General features: G+C 38.3%; 1 protein-coding gene across 1 annotated transcript in view; it reads left to right on the top strand.

The window, feature by feature from the left end:
• The window catches only part of LOC106516759 (metabotropic glutamate receptor 4), a 228,961-nt gene that overhangs the window by 50,925 nt on the left and 154,849 nt on the right, over positions 1-23,187 (top strand). The gene's annotated exons all lie outside the window — the stretch shown is intronic.

The following is a 23,187-nucleotide window of genomic DNA, read 5'->3' as shown; positions in this document are numbered from 1 at the left end:
TATATATATTTTTTCTTTTTTTATTATTTATGATTCCCTCCTGAAAGAAAAGCCAAAAGCAACAACAAAACAACGTAAATACCAACAGGGTTTGCTTGTGTTATCTGCGCAGGAGCTGTCACTTTCTCCCTATCACCCAATTTCTTACATGGAGACGTGCCTCCGGGYCTCTGCTCTGGCTTCTCTATTAAACTTTACAAAGCTTGCATCTTCACAATGGAAAACAACAGCAGAGTACAGCCATCAAATAGTTTTCTTGAAAAGTGCATGAGATAAAAGGCTCTAAGCTGTTTCACCTGCATAATTTACCATCAGCATGGCAATCCATCAGTGTCCTGCTGCGTGAGGCTGCAGCTGCTGAAAATTCACCCAGACAACAGCAAAAGGTTTGAGGACACAGATGTGAGAAATCCTCGAGTGGCACAAACAGTTTTGGACCTGGACCAATCAATAGAGCCATGACAGCTTTCTTATTGATTGCAGGACAGTGATTTTTACTTTGCGTGGTCAAATCGACAGTGTCAGCTGGCTGAAAAATGAGCAACCTAGGAAGGTTCAGGGGATTCTGGGAACTTTTTCTTGACAAATAAACATAAAACATGCATGCAAGAAAAGGTCATTATAATAAAAATTTTCATAACGCCAACATAAAGTAGCCTGAGATCATAAAAAAATGGCATTTGTTCCGTCAGCTGAATGCCAGGCAGCAGCCACAGCTCACCCTRCAGCGGGAACCGAAAGGCAAATTTTGGCAGTCTGCAGGCGAAGCAGCCCGGACGTTATCCAGTCCTGCTGCACCCGAGACAACACGTAGCCTTCTGTGAGTCACTGCTGTGTCACACAAAGGCAGCTTGGGATAAACCCTAAAAAAATCAAACAAAATCAGAACATTCAAACTGTGTTTTTGAATTTATCGGAACTGGGTCAAGTGATAATTTTGTTTTGTGTAAAGATCTGTGATGTTGTAAAAGGAAAATCATTATGAATGTTCCAGTTTTCATGCGCCAGTTGGTAAAAAGCTGGATTTTTTCCCCTTACAGATGACACACAAAAAGCCCTGTTAGATTGTTGTCCTATGCATATTTAGAGTTTTTGATCATCTCCACCATACAGTATAATATAAGACAGTGTTTTCTGCTGATGCTATGACTGCAGTAAGCAGGTGGAAGAATCATTTAGATGATGTGGTGCAAAGAGAGTTCTTCGACTCTGCAGTGAAAACAGACAATCCAATATGTTTAAAAATGCTGTTGACAGTTGAAAAAAAGAAGATCAGTGGTGCAGTAATAGTGAAAAAAAAAAGACATAACAAAATTTGGCATGAAGATACTTAAGGCGCTGCACCTTCTGTACATCAAACCACTGAGGGTTTTAGAAATGCTGCATTGTAGCAYAAACACATTATAAAGCACCCTTATAGAAACAAGAGAGTTGTTAAATGTGTTAAAACTGGTGAGACAGCAACATTTAAAATTTTTAATTAGCATCTATGTAGCTACAGCATGAAGCGGCAGCGCACCGTTCTTATTATTATCTACCTCCATCAAAGGTGCATCTGTGTTTTGTGTGTGTGTGTGTGTGTGTGTGTGTGTGTGTGTGTGTGTGTGTGTGTGTGNGTGTGTGTGTGTGTGTGTGTGTGTGTGTGTGTGTGTGTGTGTGTGTGTGTGCAGGCATGTTCATTTGACTATAGATGCCGCATCTATAAACTCACAGGATTTCCATCTATAACTGATTAACTTTTGGGGTCAATCCAATTCAAGTAGGCTGCCACAGCTAATCAAACTTAGTCAATACAAACATGGTGATAACTCAGTCAGTTTGATAGATATTGAGCTAAAATTTTATGTGGTCGTAAAAGAGAGTCATTTGGAAGATATACTTCAAGCACTAATAGATCACAAAAAAAAACATGACATTGTGTATATTATTTTCAAAGCTTGAGCAAAACTCTGGCGTAAAAAGCTACGATGGATTTAAATTTCTTCAAGCACAGCTAGGCCTTTAGTTATTTATTTTGCTCTTTTTGGTGCAATAAAATCTAATAAGATTTACTGTATTATACAAATAAATTAAATAAATCCATAAACATGAGCATGTTTTTACTGCTAACATACATTGATTTACAGTAACTACATTCTTCCCATGATATTCAAAGTTTTCCACAAAACTTTGGAGTCACTGTGATTCTGCAGTTTCCAGTTCCAAACTTCTTTTATTGCCTTCATATACCACAATATAATCTCAAGGTGGAGATCTTTACCCTGTTGGGCTCTTCCATAAAACTCAAAGCATAAATAAATGTGAGCCACAGCTTCTGCTGTGGAGTGCTGGCGACTCACAGCACTGCTGTATTAATAAATAGTAAACGAAATGTCCAGAGTGGCAGTTTAAGCCCATTGACTTTGTCACATTCCTTATTTTGTCATACGTACCTTTGAAAAGTGCAAAGAGGATTTGTTGCCCCATAATATCACAACCTGCTGTATTTTCTCTGTCCCTAAATTTACTGTCTTATTYATTTCAGTGACACTGCAGAACCTTATCCTGAAGGTCAAAAGGGCCTCAGTTGCATGAAGATCATTAATTAAAATAGAAACAGTATTGTTATGGAGATGAATACAGCAACTGAGCTGAGTCACTAAAAGATGTGCCATTAGGCAATAGAGCTCAGTTAGTCCGTGAGAAATCAATACTGAGTGACTGATTACTTCAAATTAATTTTTATTAATTCACCCCATTCAGAATATAAATGCCATTGATCCAAATTGTTGAGTCTCTTTTGTGTCAAACTATTTATTTTCTTCCAGAAATGTATGAGCTTGCTCCGTAATTTATTTTGTCTTTATGATTAGGCTACCCCTAATAAAGAGACAAAAATCCTTGCAGAACTGATTTGGCTTTGTTGTGTAAAAAAGAATAGTCAATGCTGATTATCTTGAGGTTAGTTTCGCTTCAATAGCAAGCAGAATTTCCTAACGAGCATAGAGTTGTGATCAGAAGTCTACACAYACTCATTATGGTCATGATATTTTTTAATGATTTATTTGAACAATGCAGTGTAGAATGTTTGTACAACATACTGTTTCTATAATTTTTTTAAGAACTGGATGCAAAAATATTAATTTATCGTGAATTATCTCTAAAACACACAAAGTTATATATACAGGCTCAAATCTATTGAACTAATATTTTAAAGAAGGTGTTCTAGAGTTGTTGTTGTTTTTTTTTATTTATTTTTTTTATTTTGACAAGGCCAAGGAATAGTACCATCTTATGCCTGACTCCAGCTGGAAGTTTTTCTCAGTCACCATAAAAAAGATTTGTTTGGCATCCCTTATTGGATTGTCCAGTACACATCTGTCTCCCTTAGATACAAGAAAATAGGTCAGGATGTTCAGGAACAACCCAAACCTCCAAGACTCAAGCCTACCATGAACTGAAAGCTTCTGGAGCACCAATGTTCCTGTCCACAGTAAAACCAGTTTTATATTATTAATAACTGAGAAGATGTCGACCAAGAAAGAAGTCTCTACTTCAAAACAATACTTTCACATTTTGATACCTTCCAAAAATATTTGCTGAAGTCATTTTTATTTTTCAAATGGGGCACTTTTGGAAAAATATTTTGTATTTCCTGAAAAAAACATAAAAAAATAAAAAATAACTGACTTCAGCTATTATTTTAGGAAGGTGTAGATTTGATGGGGGAAGACTTCTGAAGAAAAGTTTTATGCTTAAATAAAGATAGAGCTATTAGACAACAATGGTAAGAATAATGTTTGGTGGAGTCAAGGTGAAGCTTTCAGGTATAAAAACACTATACCAACTGTCAAAGCATGCTGGTAGCATCATGCTGCAGTGTGGGTGTGTTGCACAGAATAAATGGGCAGGATGACCTCCAAAATATTCAGATTCAACAAATCAACTAGTAAATTAAATCTTGGTGTTGCAAGACAAGGATCTCAAACACACATCCCAACTGTTTTCAAAATGCATAAACAGGCTAAAAATAAACTTCTGGAACAGCCTTACCAATACTCTGACCTCTTGTTTATAAGTTGGGTTTGTGCCAGGAAATCAACCAGTTTAAATGCTCTACCAATTCTTCCAAGAAAMATGGTCAAATATCAACCAGAATTCAGAATTATACCAGTAGCTTGTTGTTGGCGACAGAAAGTTCAGTCGAGTTTCATCCTATGGAGGGACATTTACCTCAAAGTTATTGTGGCGAATGTACGGAATAAATTTTAGCCTGTGTGAAATAGAAAAAAAAAATCTGTAGTTGATTAAAACTTTTGCATTCATTTCTTGTTTTAATTCTTATTTGTACAATCAATAACACCTGGAAAAAGCACAATTCAAAAGTATTCTGAAAATCAATCTGACATTGATGCTCATGTTGAGTGTATGCAAACTTCTTCAGTGCTTTGGGGAGAAAATATTAAATAGTTTTTCGGTGCACATTCCAAGTCAAAATGACTAATATCTAGCCCCAACAGCATATAAGTCCCTCAATGAGTCATTAAGCAGTCACTGGAGAACAACTTTCAAAATTATACAAGGAAATCAGGTTGTGTCCAATGTGAGTTTGAGGCTTACATTTACAGAACCAGAAAATCACTCTGGTAATATTATGTTTGTCCTAGAACCCTCTCTCCCAATCACCACAAAAGAAAAGAAAAAAAAAATCCCCTCAAGAGTCACTGTAGTATTTCTTCTTATCATTTGATTTGCCACACTAAATGAAGATAGTGGTGTATAACATAGCCTTTTATATTAAATTAAACCTAAAGCCATGAAATAAATGTGCAATTAAAATTAAAAATGTATTTTGATTCTAAAATCAGTCTGTTCATTACAAAGGCAAATACATCTGAAGAGCCACTCATCCTCTAACAGCATGTTTATTCTCTAAAACATAGTACCTGTACAGCCAGTGACACTGTTGTGAAAAAGCCATTACCATCGACTTATTGAATGCATTACCTGCCTGTGAGCCATTCTCAACGTTAATCAACTGGTCAGTGTTAATGGAGACATTGGATTCTGACAGAAACACTCTCAGGGATTGTACAGCTGCAGCACTATACTTTTTTTTCTTTTACCTCTCATTTGTTAAATGTTTTAAAAACAACTTTGGTCAGCCAAAGTGATGGTACTTTGTGAGAAATATTGTATAAATGCTTCTAAAGTAGGCATGAAGCAATATTTATAATTGGTAAAAATCAAGACGTTGCAGAATAATAGATTTATCATACAGCGGGTAAAATAAGTATTGAACACGTCACCATTTTTCTCAGTAAATATATTGCTAGAGGCGCTAATGACATGAAATTTTCACCAGATGTCAGTAACAAACCAAGTGATCCATACATACAAAGAAATCAAACCATAAATATCCAGGAATGAAGTTATTTGTAATAATGTGGAATGGCACAGGGAAAAAGTATTGAACACGCTTACTGAAATTTATCTAATACTTTATACAAAAGCCTTTGTTGGATATGACAGCTTCAAGACGACTCCTGTATGGAGAAACTAGTGGCATGCATTGCTCAGGTGTGATTTTGGCCCATTCTTCCACACAAACAGTCTTCAAATCTTGAAGGTTTCGTGGACCTCTTCTATGAACTCTGATCTTTAGTTCTTTCCATAGATTTTCTGTTGGATTCAGGTCAGGTGATTGGCTGGGCCATTCCAGCAGCTTTAGTTTCTTTCTCTGAAACCAACTGAGAGTTTCCTTGGCTTTGTGTTTGAGGTCATTGTCTTGCTGAAATGTCCAGCCACGTTTCATCTTCATTATTCTGGTAGATGGAAGCAGATTTTTATCAAGAATGTCTCTGTGCATTTTTCCTTTCATCCATCCTTCAATTATTTGAAGTTTGCCAGTACCATATGCTGAAAAACAGCCCCATGCCATGATGTTCCCACCTCCAAACTTCACTGTTGCTATGGTGTTTTTGGGCTGATGTGCAGTGCCATTTGACCTCCAAACATGATGTGAATTCTGGCATCCAAACAGTTCAATGTTGGTCTCATCTGACCAGACTAWATTCTCCCAGTATTWCACAGGCTTGTTTAAATGTTGTGCAGCAAACTTTAAAGGAGCTTCAACATGCTGTTTCTTCAGCAGTGGAGTCATGCGTGGTGAGCGTGCATACAGGCCATGGCGGTTGAGTGCATTACTTATTATTTTCTTTGTAACAATCGTACCTGCGAATTCCAGGTCTGTCTGAAGCTCTCCACAAGTGGTCCTTGGCTCTTGGACAACTCTTCTGATAATTCTTTTCACTCCTCTGTCAGAAAYCTTGTGAGGAGCACCTGGTCGTGGTCGGTTTATGGTGAAATGATGTCCTTTCCACTTCCGAATTATGGCCCCAACAGTGTTCACTGGAACCTTCAGAAGTTTAGACATTCTTCTGTAACCGATGCCATCATTATGCTTTGCAACAATAAGGTTGTGAAGGTCTTGAGAGAGCTCTTTACTTTTACCCATCATCAGATGKTTCTTGTGTGATACCTGGYCATCATTTGGGACTGAACCAGCTGATATTGATTTGCATTGACAAGGGGCAGGCTTGCTTTCAAATTACTGAGAGAGTTCAGCTGGTGTCTTGGCTTTCCATGCCTTTTTACACCTCCCTTTCTTYATGTGTTCAATACTTTTTCCCTGTGCCATTCCACATTATTACAAATAACTTAATTTCTGGACATTTATGGTTTGATTTCTTTGTATGTATGGATCACTTGGGTTGTTACCGACAACTGATGGAAATTTCATGTCATTAGCACCTCTACTAATATATTTACTGAGAAAAATGGTGACGTGTTCAATACTTATTTTACCCGCTGTATGCTTGACATATTAGTTTCCTGCTAGCTTAAGGTTAATTATTAACTAAGTGTACTTTTTGTAAAATAGAGATTTGTTCTTTATTTTTGATAACAAGTTGGGTAACAGTAAGTTGACTTGCTTAGACTTTGGTTTTTACAGGCAACATTATAATGTACAGAGAGCAGTACATCTAATTCTGACTTCTTATATTTACTGTATGTTGATGTCCATCATAAAAAATGTGCTCAAATCATTCAGTCTTTAGTGTTTCTGTCTGTATTTTATACATTCTGGTGACGTTGCCATGTAGCTTTAACACAACTGTTAGGGATGAGTTCAATGTCGTTCTTGTGATTCCACCAAGACAAGTTTTCCAAAGTGTCCAAGAAGCAACTCTGACATCTGCTCTGCTAAAAATAAGTCCCTGGTATATTTTTGAGAGAACCCAGCAAAAGCTGAATATGGAAGTGGAGGAGTTTAAGTATCTCGGGGTCTTGTTCACAAATGAGGGAAGAATGGAGCGGGAGATCGACAGGCGGATGGGTGCTGCATCTGCAGTGTTGTGGGCGCTGTACCGGTCTGTTGTGGTGAAGCAAGAGCTGAGCCAGAAGGCAAAGCTCTCGATTTACCAGTCGGTCTATGTTCCTACCTCATCTAGGGTCTCGAGCTTTGGGTAGTGACCAAAAAAATGAGATYGTGGATACAAGCGGCTGAAATGAGTTTCCTCTGCAGGGTGTCTGGGCTCTCCCTTAGAGATAGGGTGAGTAGCTCAGTCATCCTGGAGGGACTGAGAGTAGAGCCGCTGCTCCTCCATGTTGAGAGAAGCCAGTTGAGGTGGCTCAGGCATCTGGTTAGGATGCCTCCTGGACGCCTCCCTGGTGAGGTGTTCCTGGCACTTCCCACTGGGAGGAGGCCCAGAGGAAGACCCAGGACACTCTGGAGGGACTATGTTTCTCGGCTGGCCTGGGAACACCTTGGGATTCTCCCAGATGAGCTGGCCCAAGTGGCTGGGGAGAGGGAAGTCTGGGGCTCTCTGCTTAGACCCCTGTGACCCGACCCTGGATAAGCGGAAGAAAACGGACGGGACGGACAAATGGACAGACAAACGGTAGTGGAACAGAGGCGATTGCTCCAAGACTGCAAGGGAAGCTCAGCTTCCCCTAAAATATATAAAAAAGTCATCAAATATATACTGTTGTGTGTAGATGTCACTGACTAAATATGCACCACAACGCACTCAACTTTTGTTCAGAGTCAGCTTCTTATCACTGGTAACAACGTGGCTTTCCTCTCACTCATTCCAGCAGCTTCACAGCGCTTTAAACAGCATCCACAGAGTTCAATAGTGAAGCAAAGAGTGTAGCGAAACAAGACGAGTCATTGGATAAATGCTGGGCTTGTTCCGCCCATCGGATGTTCAGCGTCTCTGGGGGTCWATGGGCAGTGGACTGGCTTCGGCTGACCAGGACGCTCAGCTTCTGCATGATGATTGGATGATCTGTCGGAGGCTGTATCCCTTTTTTATTGACAGCAAAATGAGAGAATCAGCGATCTTTTGGTGTAAACATTCCGTGGGAACATTTTTAAACTTTCGTTTCTGTTCTGAGTTGAACCAGAGACTTTCCTTATCCTCTTAGTGGCATTTTCTTTGTTAAAAATGACTAGTGACAAATCAAGCTTCTATTTCTGGTGGGGTTTTTTTTGTAGCTGCTTGTGTTTGGAGACTGACTTCTATCACTCTTTCTGACTTCTATCCAGTTTCTGTCCAGCGGGTGCTGCTGAGCCTCTCCGCCCCTCATCCTTGAAAAGGACCCGAGGGTAGAATTTACATATAAATAAACAGACACATTTTATGATGTAGGCCGAAATTGAGCTTCCCCTCCTTGAAAGACCAGCATCCGCCACTGTAGTTAGTGGAACAAAGTAGAAAGTCAGGTACAGTTACAATAAAAAAAAATCCAATCAGTTTTTGAAATAAACCAGTTTGTGCAGACTTTTGATCTTGTAATTAGTGACACCAGACCAGAAATCATTGGCATCACCAAACAACATTTGGCAGATCATCAGAGGCTGCCTCATCATCACCACATTAAACAGCATTACCAGCACTTGATGGAGTTTGATAGGGGTCGTGCTATGGATTTACACAGGGCCGGGTGGTCATATCATGTGATGGCCTGACATATGGGGTGTGCAGATGTCACAGAGGGTATGCAGGGAACTAATTGAGATGTTAAGGCACTCACGCATGTTGTGAGGGCTCTGGTTGCTTAAGACAGACTACATTAAATGAGGATTATTGTACTGTGTGCCAAGTATTATAGTATGCTGTGACATCTGTGCCTGCCATCCAGACACATCAAGGACCTCAGTGACTTGCATAAAGCCAGATCTTTGAAATAACGCCAGATTCGTCTTGGCTTAATCAAGTCATCCATTCAAAAATTAATTCATTATGTTTCCATTATAGTGCAAAGACACACTCAGCCATTATGTACAAACTGCTTCAAGACATATTTTACTCCATCTGCTATCAGCCTGTTATTGTGTCTCATACTGCACATTTGTTGTTTATTTATATATGGTCTGTGCTACTGCAAGTCATAAATCTTATTGCCCCTTGGGGATAATAAACTTACCTTGAACCTTGGTACTAAATGTTACAGCCCTTTGTGTTACCCTGAACCATGTCTCAATGAGTGGTATCAGCCAGACCAAAAGATCACCATTCTGTTTGGGCTGCTGTTAACAGCAGAACAGAGACAAGTGAGCCTGAATACCCAGACAAATAGACTGATAACAAGTGGCTTCAGGATGTTTAGTAATAAATCTTGCTTTTTGCACAAGCACAGATGACTCATACATATGGTGGACATATCATCCTATTACCCTCCCATTGCATGCCAGATTTTATCTCAATTAAACATCTAGGATCAGCTTGAACATTAATTCTAGCCTAGAGCTAATTTTTTAGGATCAGTTACAACAGATATGGGCTGACTTGCCACAGAAAATAAGAAGACATGATTGAGTTCTACACTAAATCGCCATTTGCATCCAGAATCAAGGTGCCAAACATTACTGATATGGGACCAGTGGTTTTGTGACACTGGCAACTCTGTTATTCATTTGACACAATATTGTAATCACTGCAATAGAGTAGACCTTTCAACTTGTGCAGTTATTTTACATTTTTTTCATCGACAACCCTTCGTCTGTAAGGTTCTTTTATTAATTTTTTTTGACAGTGAATTTAGATCCCACATATCTACATAATGTCTATGGCAGGGCTATTCAACTAAATTGCTCTGGGGGCCACATTTACTGTAGGTCAATGGCACAGGGGCTGAACATCCAGTAATTAAAGTTATTATGTAAATAAACCAAGAATTACAAAGATCTGTTACCTTTGAATTAGTTTATTTTGCTGTATTTAATCATGAATACAACATACAGAACCCTATAAAAGTAGTGAAAATGAAATAATGTCAAAAACAAAAATAACACATTATGCCACCTATTTAACACAAATGATATTTTGACATCTCTGACTTGCCAAGAATTTAAACCAATTTTTTTCACTTTCATCATTTTAACTGCTTCTAAATTAATTATTAGTCTTATTAAGACTAATAACCTCACCTGCTCCTGCCGACCTCCTCGTCTCAAGCTCAGCTGTGCCCAATCGTCGCAAACCCAGGTATGTCCAATCAGCTCCTGTCTGCCAGTGAATAAAAGCCAGTCATCTCAATCACTCAGTCTGTGTGCCAGCTGACCGCCGGATTTACTCACTTTCCAAAATGTCGCAGAGGCAGACCAGTGTCTGCTCACTGTTCTCATTCGCCTCCTGGTCCCTCTCCGCCTTCATCCAAGGCTCTTTGCCGGCCGCAGCTGCTTCAGCAGCTCCGGCTCCCAAAACCGGCGCTCGTCCGGTGGTTCCGCGTTTCGCTCCACCTGTCAAGCATCGTCCTTCGCCTCTCCAACATGCCTGTTGTCTTAATGCGTTCATTTCAACGCTCCACATCAACGCTTGCTTCATGCACGCAGCAAATTGGCAATCCCAGCTCCACTACTCACTTAGCTCTGTCTACCTCTCTACCTGCCTCGCAGCTCCTCTCCTCAGCGTTCATTTCGATACATGCCTGTCCAGGGCCGTCCCTAGGGTGAGACGTACTCACCCTTAACTCATTCATATTTTTTTTCTGTCTAAAGCGCTTCATATTTTGATTTATCCATCTGATCCCGCGCTTCCCTTCCCCACTCATGCATTTTCAGCAGGCGGCTTTAATTTTCAAGCTCAGTTTTGCAACCTCAGTAGCTGCCTTCATCTACCACACACACTCATCCTCACAGCCGGCTTTCATTTACCGGCACACACACACTCATCCTCACAGCCGGCCTTCATCTACCGGAGCACACAGCCATCCTCACAGTCGGCCTTCATCTACCCTCACTCACCATTACTTTTAACAGMTGGTCTTCATTCACTAGCTGGCAGTCCCACTACACCTCTCATCCTGTCATTCATTCTGCACTCAGCTGATAACGTGCGGCTTCGTCTTAAATCTCAGCCTCTCTTTTGGGGGGACATAGGAGAACCCTCACCTATTTAAGTACTCCTAGTTTGTCRGCCATCCCTATTATGTGGCGTCATTCTCATCATCCCCTAAACCGCCATTCGAGTCCTGCTAGTTTAATGCGGCCTCAAACTCATCTCGACTTTGGCCAATTTTTGGGGGATCAAATCTCATACCCCTAACTTAAAGCATCTCGTATGAGATTACAGCTTCACTCAGCTCTCTCGTCCTCTGGGTCCGAGCGCCAAACTAATGCCATTTATGTCATAACGATGTTGGTCTGGCCATATCAATAAACCTCCTAAATTTCATTCTGTCTCGTGTGAGTCTTTCCAGGTTGAATTGTCTTGAATGTGCATAGAAGTGGTTTTTACCAGCTTGTTGACACGTTTCTGACGTTTCTGTAGATACCAAACATGTCTATGTTTAACTAAAAGGACTTATAGTAATTAAAGTAGAAAACCGGAGGTTTGGGCTTAAAAGATGAATGAACCAATTGGCGGGACGGACTTTGGGCCCACAGTTGAATAGCCCGGGTCTATGGTGTGCACTGTGCTAACTATGGTTAGCACTGATACCTCACAGCAAGAAGCTCTAGGGTTCAATACCCAGTTCAGACCCAGGGCCTTTCAGTACAGTTTTCATTTCTCCTCATGCTTGTGTGGGTTTTCTTTGGGTACTCCGATTTCCCCCACAGACCAAAAAAACATGAATAATAGGTTGCCTTCAGGCCCAGGCCACCCTTGCAAATGAGATCTGCAATCTCAATGGGATTTGCCTTGTTAAGTAATTATAAATAAAAATTAAAATTGCACTTCTAAGAAAGGAAAATAATCCTTAAAGCATCACTGCTGTTGTAAAAATATGTGGGATGACTTTGATTTAATTTCTGTCCATGGCTAAATGTTTTTTAACAATTTAGTTAATGAAAATAAAATGGAAAAAACATCCATCCATTATAGTCAGTTCTTTGTTTAATTTATGAGTTGATGGAATCAGTAAGAAAAACAGTTTTATTTATGTTTTATCGTACAGCAATTTTACTTGTTTGTGTCCTGTTTTAACTTAGCAAATGCAATAAAATAAAATAAAATATTTTTGACATAATACCAGTCAAACCAGTTTACATTCAAAGCAGACTGTGGTGTTCAGGCTGAATTAAACTGAGGACAATTTGGTCTATACCTATATTTTTTGTACGATGTCACTAAACCACGTTTCAAAATTGGGGATGCAGCCAGCATAAATCAGATGCATTATGCTTTTGACTAGATACTCCTATCAATAACTGCAACAAATTTAGTGAAAAAAATGTTTAAGTCAGTTTTAAGGCAGAAACACTGCTGCATCAGTGTGTGGAGTTTTATGATTGTCAGAAAATTTATTTATTTATTATGAATATTTAATGCTGCCATCAGTCTTGTAAAAAAACAAAAATAAGCCACATCACATAAATTTCACTGCAGTTTTTTCTTAACTTTTCCATTTGCAGGTCCTAAACTTCAAAGATCTGCTGTAGGTGAAAAGCCCGCTTTGCTTACACTTGAAGAAGTTAGCCGTCTGTTGGCATCACTGTCAAAGCACACAGAGAAATGACTAGATTGAAACACTCAGGCAATCAGCCTTGATTTTGAGCAGGAGAGACTCCAGGCTCGCTCACTCAGCCCACTATGTTGTCTCCTAACTGCTGCATGCTGCTCGTGCCATCAAGGCCTTTCACTGCCCTTCGCTTTTCTGCAAGTTAAGCTGGGGGGGAAAGTACTAAAATATTTAAAAATTAATCTGTTGGGGATTGCAGCAGGAGTGCATTTGTGTTTAGATTTTTTTCCTTTTCCTTCACCAAGCTCCAAAAAAGTCTTACATGTAGGCCCTGACCTTCTGTTGGACGTATTTTATGTAATATTGCCATTAAATTTGGATGGCGTCTGTTAGTACTGGTTATTTCAGTCGAGTTGGTGAGAGTTGGCCATCACTTTCTTGTTTACACCAGTGTCTCAACTGTTGGAACGAAGCTGCCAGAAAATCCCTATGAATCCGTCTCCCTGGGATGAGTTCTAATTTGATTAAGCAATCTATGCAAATGAACTGTAATTTGCATTACCTTTTGTGCAGTTCAGCCCAGCTAGTTGATGGCAATTAAAATGGCTTGGAGCGTGGAAGATAAGGCCAACCCAGACATGCAATGTTCACAATATGAACATCTGAACAGCAGTTTGAACAAGCGCAGATACTTACGTCTTATCAAATTAAACATCTCTTGTATTCTGTTATGCTACAAAGTGTTTTCTAACCTTAAAGATCAGATTCTGAAACTGCCCTTTCCTTACTTTACACTGAAACAGATTTTTTAACCATCCACACAAAAAAGAACTAACCCTAATAAATCTTTTACTTTTTAATTATTTTATTTTGGAACAGTTTTCTAATAGCTTTGTAACAGATAATTAAATGGTACTAATCAGTTGCCTTTAAGTACTTAAGGGACATTCAAAGGGATTTAAATCCCCTAATATAAAAAGGACAGACAAACGTTACCCTAGATTCAGTTTAGAGTTACTGATTGGTATAAAAACATGCTCTACATTATTATGCAGGAAAACACACCTTTGCTGAAAACTTTTAACAACTTTGTTGAAAAGTCCAAACATTTTCTTTCTCTCTAACAATCACACTGATTTGATTGTAAACATTCAATACATATTCAATAGGAGTACAGAGAAAGCCGAAAAATCGATAGTGAAGTCAAAAGCTTTAAAAGCTGGCAGGATGAATGGATRACAGAGTTCTTTGAATTATTCAGCAATGTTGTGGATTTGTCTGTCTTYTTCACAGTGACAGGACTGTTTATCCAGACAAAGGAGCAAAGACCCGGATGTGAAAAATTGGAAGTGATGTAGCTCAGTTACAGCTTTGCATCTTCAAGAAAAATATTGGATCATTTAAACTTAGCAGGAGGTTAATAAATCATTAAATATTGTGTTGGGAGTGGTGAGAACTATTCAAAAGAAAAACATAAAACAAATCAAATTTCATGCCAGTTTTGCTCTGTTTAGAAACTGGAGGAGTTTGTTAGCTGTCCAGACAGATAAAAGGGAGACTTTCGTCATGCCAAACATGCCTGGGGCCAAACTACAATCACATCTTTACAGAAATTAGCTGACACTACTTGACAAAATAAGACAAAGAAAGAACAAGAGTAAAGAGTATGTTTTAAATGTTATTTAAATTGGTTTTATCTTCAGATTAGGCTATAAGCGACACAATAAAGCAACACAACTAGTTTAGTTTTCACTCACTCCACTGTCTTTAGCCTTCAGAAGCCATTACTCATGCTTTCCCCTTGTGTATTTTTTTCTATTAGGAAATTCATCACCAAAATAGTTTAAATACCTTTTGTATTATCTGACTATTGTTTCACAGGAGTTGCATCTTGAGTCATAAAATGGATTCAGAAAATTGTCGTACAAATTATCAGCTGACCACAGTGAGCATTTGTGGGTTACAAAAGGTGGAACAGAGATGAAATGTGTATATATAGGACAAGCAAACATGCAAAAACAACAGATTTGTTCTCAAGCATGAAAAAATAAAATTAAATAAAAAATAGGAGGAGAGCATAACTGTAATCCAAAACTGCTTGGGCAAAACAAACAGAAATGAATGAAATAGCACTATTTATGCTGAACATAAAAAATATCACTGTTGAAAAGGATTGTATAAATCTGAGCACATACAACATCATTAAATGCCACATTTATATCCCAGTTTGGTTGATTTCTAGACATATCTAGTGCCTGAACACCTGTTAGGTTATGGTTCACTAAGTGTAAAATAAAATGTTGAAAAAGATCACCAACACATTGCATTATTTAGCTCATTTTTCTAAGCTAGGAATTTTACACTAACATTTTATCATTATTTAGCTCAATGTTCTTATATAATTTGCTATTTATTTTACTAAATGTTACATGTAAAGTATTTTTAATGTAATTCTTAAATCTGAAATCTAAATATAAAAGTTATTTTTTAAATAACACTATGACGTTTTAGACAACTTGTGAAAAGTTTGGAGACATCAACGCTGAAGATGGAACAAAAAAATCAACTAGAAGCTTATTTTAGGCATGTACATACTGTAAAGCTAACAAATTGATCAAATATCTAACTTTATTAGTAATTTAGTGGAAAAAAACATTTCAGAAGTTGTCTAAAAATGTCATAGTCTGACAGGGCCTGAAATGACAGAATTTCAGAAGCTTTTGTTGTTGTTACACAACTTTTGTTGTGCTATCATCCCACGACAAAGGAAAAGCTAATGTTGCTAACATTGCTAACACTGCTAACGCTGCTAAAGATGACATTTAAATTTTAAATTCAAAATGTTTTAGTGTCATTTTTAACCTTATTTTACATGAAGCCACACCTCAAAAATTCCACAAAGCATTTTATAAAATATTTGTATGTATTTATATTTAGAATATGATTGTTATTTATTTTGGTAAGTGATTTGATATGTCCTGATGCATCTCAGTAATCCAGGTAGAAAAAAATCAAAGAGAAAAAAAATAAGCAGGTCCTCTGGATGGGTTCCTCTTTAGTGAAACGTTTTGTGATTTGATAGTTCAGCTACTTTACAAAACACTACAATTGTTGTACATTTACAACAATTTGCAAATTGTTCAGAGTTAATTTACGTTTTGTAGCTTGAATCATGATCCCAGTTTAACCGTTTTCTCTTCGAACACTGCTAAAATCTTGTTCAGCTAACTAAATTACATTTGTTTCAGTTTGGCTGTTTAATAAAATTTGTTTAAAAATGAATGCTGTAATATAATTTTAGCTATTGCAACATAAAAGCTAAGAAACTTACAGTACTTACTTCATTCAGAGTGCTTTAAAGATGACAGGCATGCCAAATCTGACTCTAAGATTTAAATCAAATCCTTTGTTGCACAATATGAAAGGAAGGAGCAATATAATTATTTTTTCATACCAAATGTGATAAAGCGATAAAGATGTGTCTTTGTGCAGTGTCTATATACCATGTACCATATATTGAAGAAAAAAAAAGTGTTTTAATTTCCAGTCCTGCCAAAAGGAAAAAAAAAGAAAAAAAGTGAGATGATAATATATTAACAGCCATCCTCAATGTGCAACAATTCAGTGAGCTAGTTTCTGATTTATGTTGTGAGTACTAATCAAATCTACAAACATTAAATGTGTCTGATAAAAAYGCCTTCAGTGAAGATAAAGAACCCTGCAGAAGAGAAAGAGGAAAAAATTAGCCATTCCTTCTTGAGTCAACACCTGGTCTCATTTATTCCAAAGGACAGAAACACTGCGGCATGTCAGCTGGAACTCTGGCAGATCAGTTCTAATTATTTTGCTCCTTAGCGGGGAACTTCAGCCCGCTTTCACCAACTCCAACCCGCAACCATCTCTCATTTTCAGACACTCYGCTGCAGCACAGTAATGATCAACTTCCTTTATTAGCTATCTGTAATGGCTCTTGACCAATTAAAGTGGCTCCATAATTAGTTGTCTTGAAGAAATGAAAGATGTCGGCAGGGGGCGGGGGTCGGGTGCAGTGGGGTGCTTGGTTATTTGTTGCCTGGGGCAACCTTTAAGATATTATTTTCCAGAAAACAAGCGAGGAAAATAAAACACAACACAGTGAGTTTGAAGAAAGTGCGAAACTCCAGTGATGTGGGGAAGAAAGAGTGCCACACTCGCAGTCCTAAAACTTATGCTGAAGCAGTCCATGAAATTGCTTCCCGAGGTCGTGTAACCTCAAATTATTTCAAGAAAAGGAAGGTGTAAAAAGGCAGTGAATGATAATCGGAGGGAAAACGTTACAGTAAATGTGGGCAGACACTTCAGGCTTTTCTTGTGTTTGTGTTTATCAGGCATCCACAGATCCCTTCGAGTGTAGGCGTCTGGGGTAATGGATTAGAGTGCTGGTGTGGTGTGCCAGTGATATCATGGTTGAGAAAGAAGTGCATATTTTAGAGTTTCTTTGTCTGCATGTGGGGYCTGTGTAAGTTAGACTGTTTCTGATATGCCCTCTGGCAGAGCAGCCCTGTGTGGATATAATTTGGTGCAGCATCGCTGGCAGACCTGGAAGTCTGAAAAACTAACCAGCTGGAAGGATTCAACAGTAGCCTTAGTGGCTTCATGGATATGGGAACACTTTGCATTTTATATTCACCCAGGTATACCTGCATTTCATGATACCTGGCAGGAAATGTTTAGGTTATCCAACAACATTTCAGCAGTAGCTTCAATCTGCACAGGTAGATAGCACACGTTTATGGCTAATCCTGATAGCAAGTGTACATTGTTTTTAAGAACTTGGAATATGATGGCAATTTATTTAGGCCTTTGTTATGTTGCACTGAGGCGTTGCTGAAGAAACTTAAATAATTGTAAGCCTATAATTATTTTAAAGCAGGGGTGTCAAACTCAGTTACACAAAGGCGGCAAACTTAAAAACTTGGTTCAAGCCAAGAGCCGATTTCTGTCAATATTTATTTAAAAATGGTATATAAAAATCCTTCTTATAGAAATATAATTTACCTTTTCCAACTTGTTTTTTTTTGTGTGTAGTTTAGAACATATAAAGGATTTAAAAATGGAAAGATTCATTTCTTTTGTCTTACTCTATCTTTTTGGATTTATTGTTCATTAGAGGTACATGTTATCACAATCCAGCAAATCAGTAAAAAAACATATTAAAAATTAGATTATTTTACTTTAAAACAAAACAAGTATATAGAAAAATATAATTAAAGTCGATTATCTGTTGCTCCTTCCACACCAAAATCAATCTTTACTAAAACTTTTAAACTTCATTTTTTGTCTTGGAATTTGACCAGCTGTCACAAAAAACTGCAGTAATTACAGTAAAAAAAAGAAAAACCATGAAACTATTTTACATTTTGAAGTATTACCTTTAGGACCTGACTCTTAACGAGGGTCAGATGTGGCCCACAGGCCTTGGTTTTGTCACATGTGTTTTAAAGGAATGTATGTTGCCTGTAACCTTGAATTCCAGAGTTTTAAATTAACATTATCTTATGTTGAAAACACAAATGTCAGTTTTATTTGTTGCTCAAAAATGAAAGTATGCACAATCTAGCTAAACAAGTTAGTAATTCACAATTAAAGTACTAAGCACTATCAGCTACTACCGTGATAAATTAAAACACATTATCTGTAAATCTGGACTGAGTTATACCCATTTTTCAGTTGGCACAGGTGGATTAGTTGTGGCAGCATCTTACAATGGGTTGACTCCAACAGTTAATCAGATGAATCTAATGATTAACATTTTAGAATAGAGATTTTCAACCCTGTTCCTTGTGACCCACTGTCCTGCATATCCCAGATGTTTSCCTGCTTCAACACACCTGACTGAAATGAATGAGTGATTAACAGGCTTCTGTTGAATTAAGGGCATTCTGAATAGGCAGTTTAATGATTTGAATCAGGTGTGCCGAAGAAGGAAATCATCTAAAGCATGCAGGACAGGGGGTCACGAGGAACAGGAAGACCTCTGCTAGAGTTTTGTGGTTTATGTGATAATTTGCTCACAGACATTCTGGTCTGACTCTTAGCAGTCAGCATCACAATGTTAAATAAAGCTCCTGAGCAATCTGTAATATTGGGCATGGTTCTTAGCTACCACCACACTAAATTAGATTCAATATACATATGTATAACTGACAGGGTTGCATTTATTTTTGTATTTTCTAAGGTTAGTTGGCATTGGCAACCATCTTTAATTGAATATTTAGTTATCTAATCAATGAATATTTTCTGGAAGTTTCATTAAAACCTGCTCTGTGTAAACAACATTTGGATTGCAAACTGAGATGTGCCAAAATGTAGCTCAATATAAATAAAAGTGACTGAGTTGTAGCCATTCTTGTGTTTGCTAAAGCTGATTGACTGTGGTTGTTGTCTCAAATCTAGGTGACTCCAAAGGTTAATCAGTTATAGCTGTATTGTACATTTAATGCTTACCTTTTGTTAGATATTTTGTTAACAGACAGACAATGCCCACATATGCAGGCAAATAAATAAATAAATAAATAAATAACATGCCTTTAGCCATTTGGCAGATGGTGGTAATGAATGTCCTGTTTGTATTTATTTATTGCATAAATCCTGTAAAGTTTATGCATTCCTTGACATTTAGCTGTGATATTATTGGAGCTCATCTGCCATTTGATGACAGCCAAGTTAAGTGATTCACCTGCCAGTGTTCGAACTGTCGGACCCACACAAGCTGAGACTTCTGGCATCTACATGGAGCCGATACACAACACAAATTTATGTCTGCAATTCTGCAATGCAATGCAACTCCTCCAATAAGCTCAGGGAAATGGATAAGTTTGTGTGTTTAAAGGCTCTGAACAACGAACACGTCACTTGCAAGGACCACGCCATGGAATGAGTTTAAATGTTTTATWGAAGGAAGGGGTCGAGGGGTAGTAGGGATGAATGACGAGGCATCTGGGGAGGTACATTGAAGGAGGCTTGAGGAGACGACTCAGAGTGGGGCATGGTCTCCAGGAAGGAAGTTTTTTTCCTGAGCCAGCTTTGGATCCCCCATCTGGAACCTGAAAAGGAATRGATTAGGAGGCAGTTTGAGGTAGGGATGGAGGAGAAAGAAAGAGAAGCAGAGATGAAGGGATGCAGTGATGGAGGGATGGGGATGGGATGGAGGGACTAGGAAGGGATGGAGGGATGAAGAAGGTAGGGAGTGAGGAAGGTGGTGCAATGAGGGCATGCTTAGGGCCTAAGTGAGGCAAAAGGGGAGGGTGGGTGTGGAGATGGCGAGCTGAGGGCAGAACCCCAGGTGAAGCTAGTTTAAACAGACACTGACTGATTAGCTGAAGGTGAGAGGTGTGGTCCTGCTCCCAAACATAAGTTAATACAATATCTTAACTTCATTTATCCTCTGTCCTAGAGTATGTGCATTGAGTTAAGTTAGTGTATGAAATTTAAACAGTCATATGGTTTGCTAAATTATTAAATCAAGATTTTAATAGTTTTTTAAATGTTTTGTTGGTTTTAATTTTTTTGCATGTATCTGCTGTGTTGCAGATTAACATTAACTTTAAGACCGCCGATTGTAAATTAACAGTTAAAATGACATCCAATTTTTTTAGAACTGTTTGTTAGTGTTTAAAATCTTTTATATGCAGTGATAAACCACTGATTTTGGTTTACCTTGGTGTTCCTGAGCCCACAAGGGAAATTCATTATAGAGGCAGTCAGACTTGCTGAGCCAAAGTTTTGCCAGACTTAGGTTTTTATTCTTTTTTAAATGCAAATGTTTCTTTTCATAATATTTATAGTTGATGATGGAATTTAAAAAGTCTTTGCACACTTTAGTGAAGCAGTTTTCTTAATATGTTCAACGTCTTACCCTTCAAAGAGCCACTAAAACTTTTCTATGGGTTTCCATCTGAAAGACTCAACCTCTGTGTGATTCTTTTATATGGGCATCCATCCATCCATCCATCCATCCATCCATCCATCCATCCATCCATCCATCCATCCATCCATCCATCCATCCATCCATCCTTCCATCCATCCATNTCCATCCATCCATCCATCCATCCATCCATCCATCCATCCATCCATCCATCCATCCATCCATCCATCCATCCATCCATCCTTCCATCCATCCATCCTCACATTCTCTATAAGGCTGAACAGGGTCACTGTGGGAAAGAAGTGCATTTCAGCCATTTTATTTGGTATCACATTCTTTCATTAGTGTCACATCTCACAACATTGGTGAGTATTTGAATGTTTTATCAGTGAGAAAAGAGTTTCGCCTTCAGGTTCAGCTCCATCTTTGCCAAGAAAGACCAGAAAATAGCCTCATTACCCTTTACATTTATCCACCAATAAAACAATTAATAAAACCTCATTTATTATAAACTTTACATTTATAAATGAAAGGTTTTGCTATAGTTTTAGTCACCTTTATTATGCCCACCTATCCCCTCACGCCCCAAATAGCAAATTTCTTGTCTCTCTTGCAATAGGAGAAAAACAGGCAAACCTTCATCAACTTAATTTAAATTAAATAAAGACTTCTAGGGACAAATGTAGATAAAATCATTGAGACCTTGGTGACACAATGACTAAACTTGAAACTGTGCTACGGTCTGCAGTAAATACTGCTGTTCCTTAGCAGTTAGGCCAGTAAAAAGCTCCCATAAAAGTTGATGTCATTAAAAGGAAGGGGTAGTAACACAGGTCTGTAGTTGACTGAAATGTTCATTAAATCAAGTGATGTAGGAAATTACTAGCCACATTCACTCAATACAGCTTTTTGCTTCAAAGGCTCTGCACACTGAATCAGACCTTTGAAAGCATGAAGTGATAGCTGTCTGATGACAGGACAAATCAACAATCATTAGTATAAATACATCAATAAGTGTTTGGAACAATCATACTGCACTTAGAAATTTTGCCGATGCCTTGTGACACTTATACAGTTTCTAGCTTTGCTCCTTACTACTACATTGTTAAATGCCTCTGCACCTAATTAAACTGCTGTCACCGTCTGCTGTAACACCCGTTTAGAAGCCAAGAGTCCAAATGCGGATTACTTTAAGCCAGTGGCCTTTCATTATATCAAGGCCTTCCTCCGTCATAAATTTTTGCTTCAGGCTTTAGAGACTGCTCATTATCCTGCTGCTTCCTCTGCCAGCCACGCACTGGGTCTTAAACATTGGTGCTCGCAGAGGAAAACACTTCCCCCTTCAACTCATTAGACACTAGAGAACCTCATTTCCACATGAATGTTTACACAAAGATGTCTCTTTACCAGAAAAGCCTGATAGTTTGAACCACCAGCCTCAATGTTTAATCCATGTCTACCACATAAGAAGGTCTTTAATGTGCCTCACATGATGATTAATCATGAATTTAAGATAAAAATACTTTGTTAAGAAATGTGGAAACACCAGTTTTTATTAATAGAAATTTTTCAAACATACAGTATGTGCTACATATACATTATCTTCAGTTTAGACTCAAAACTATAGCATTAAAGATCAAATTACTTATAACCATGATTCTTCTTTATACAGTTGTTCCATTTTCTGGGGTCACCACAGTGAGTCATCCTCCATCTCCCTCTGTCCTCACTCCAGGTCCACGTTCTCTCTAACCTCGCCATATGTCTTCCCATCTTTGACATTTTCATGGAAGTTGCATCTCTAACATCCTTCTACCGATATACCCATGTCCACCATTCATATCCAAACCATCTCAGTCTGGCCTCTCTAACTTTTCCTCCCTTTATCTCTATTTGATGGGTAATGGGACTCCCTGACAGTGGTCTGTAATGCCTGTGGCACTGAATTAGAGACCTTATATGGATACTGAGAAGCTCAGAACACTAAGTTTTTCTAACCTTGTGTCCTTCATCTGAGGGATGCAAAGGTTTGAATAAAGCTTGGGGAGAGCAATGGGCCCACTTACGAAGCCCCCACTCACATGAGTTCTTTATCCATCCCCCTTCACCAAACCAATCACTATTTCATAATCTTATCCATCCTTGTCACTACCAATGAGAGCCTCAACATCTTCAGGTCTGTCTCCGAGTTTTGTATCTCTTCTATGGGCACAGATTTTAGTCGAATCGAATTTGTACTTGTAAAACTGACTTTGTATTTGTAGATTAAGATTTGTAACTTTTGGATTTGTAAATAGGAATGTGTCTGTGTAAAATAGATTTGTATCTGT

This window comes from Austrofundulus limnaeus, unplaced genomic scaffold (genome assembly GCF_001266775.1).
Source record: "Austrofundulus limnaeus strain Quisiro unplaced genomic scaffold, Austrofundulus_limnaeus-1.0 Scaffold41, whole genome shotgun sequence".
In the NCBI taxonomy this organism is placed as follows: Eukaryota; Metazoa; Chordata; class Actinopteri; order Cyprinodontiformes; family Rivulidae; genus Austrofundulus; species Austrofundulus limnaeus.
This window is presented reverse-complemented; position numbering and strand designations above follow the sequence as displayed.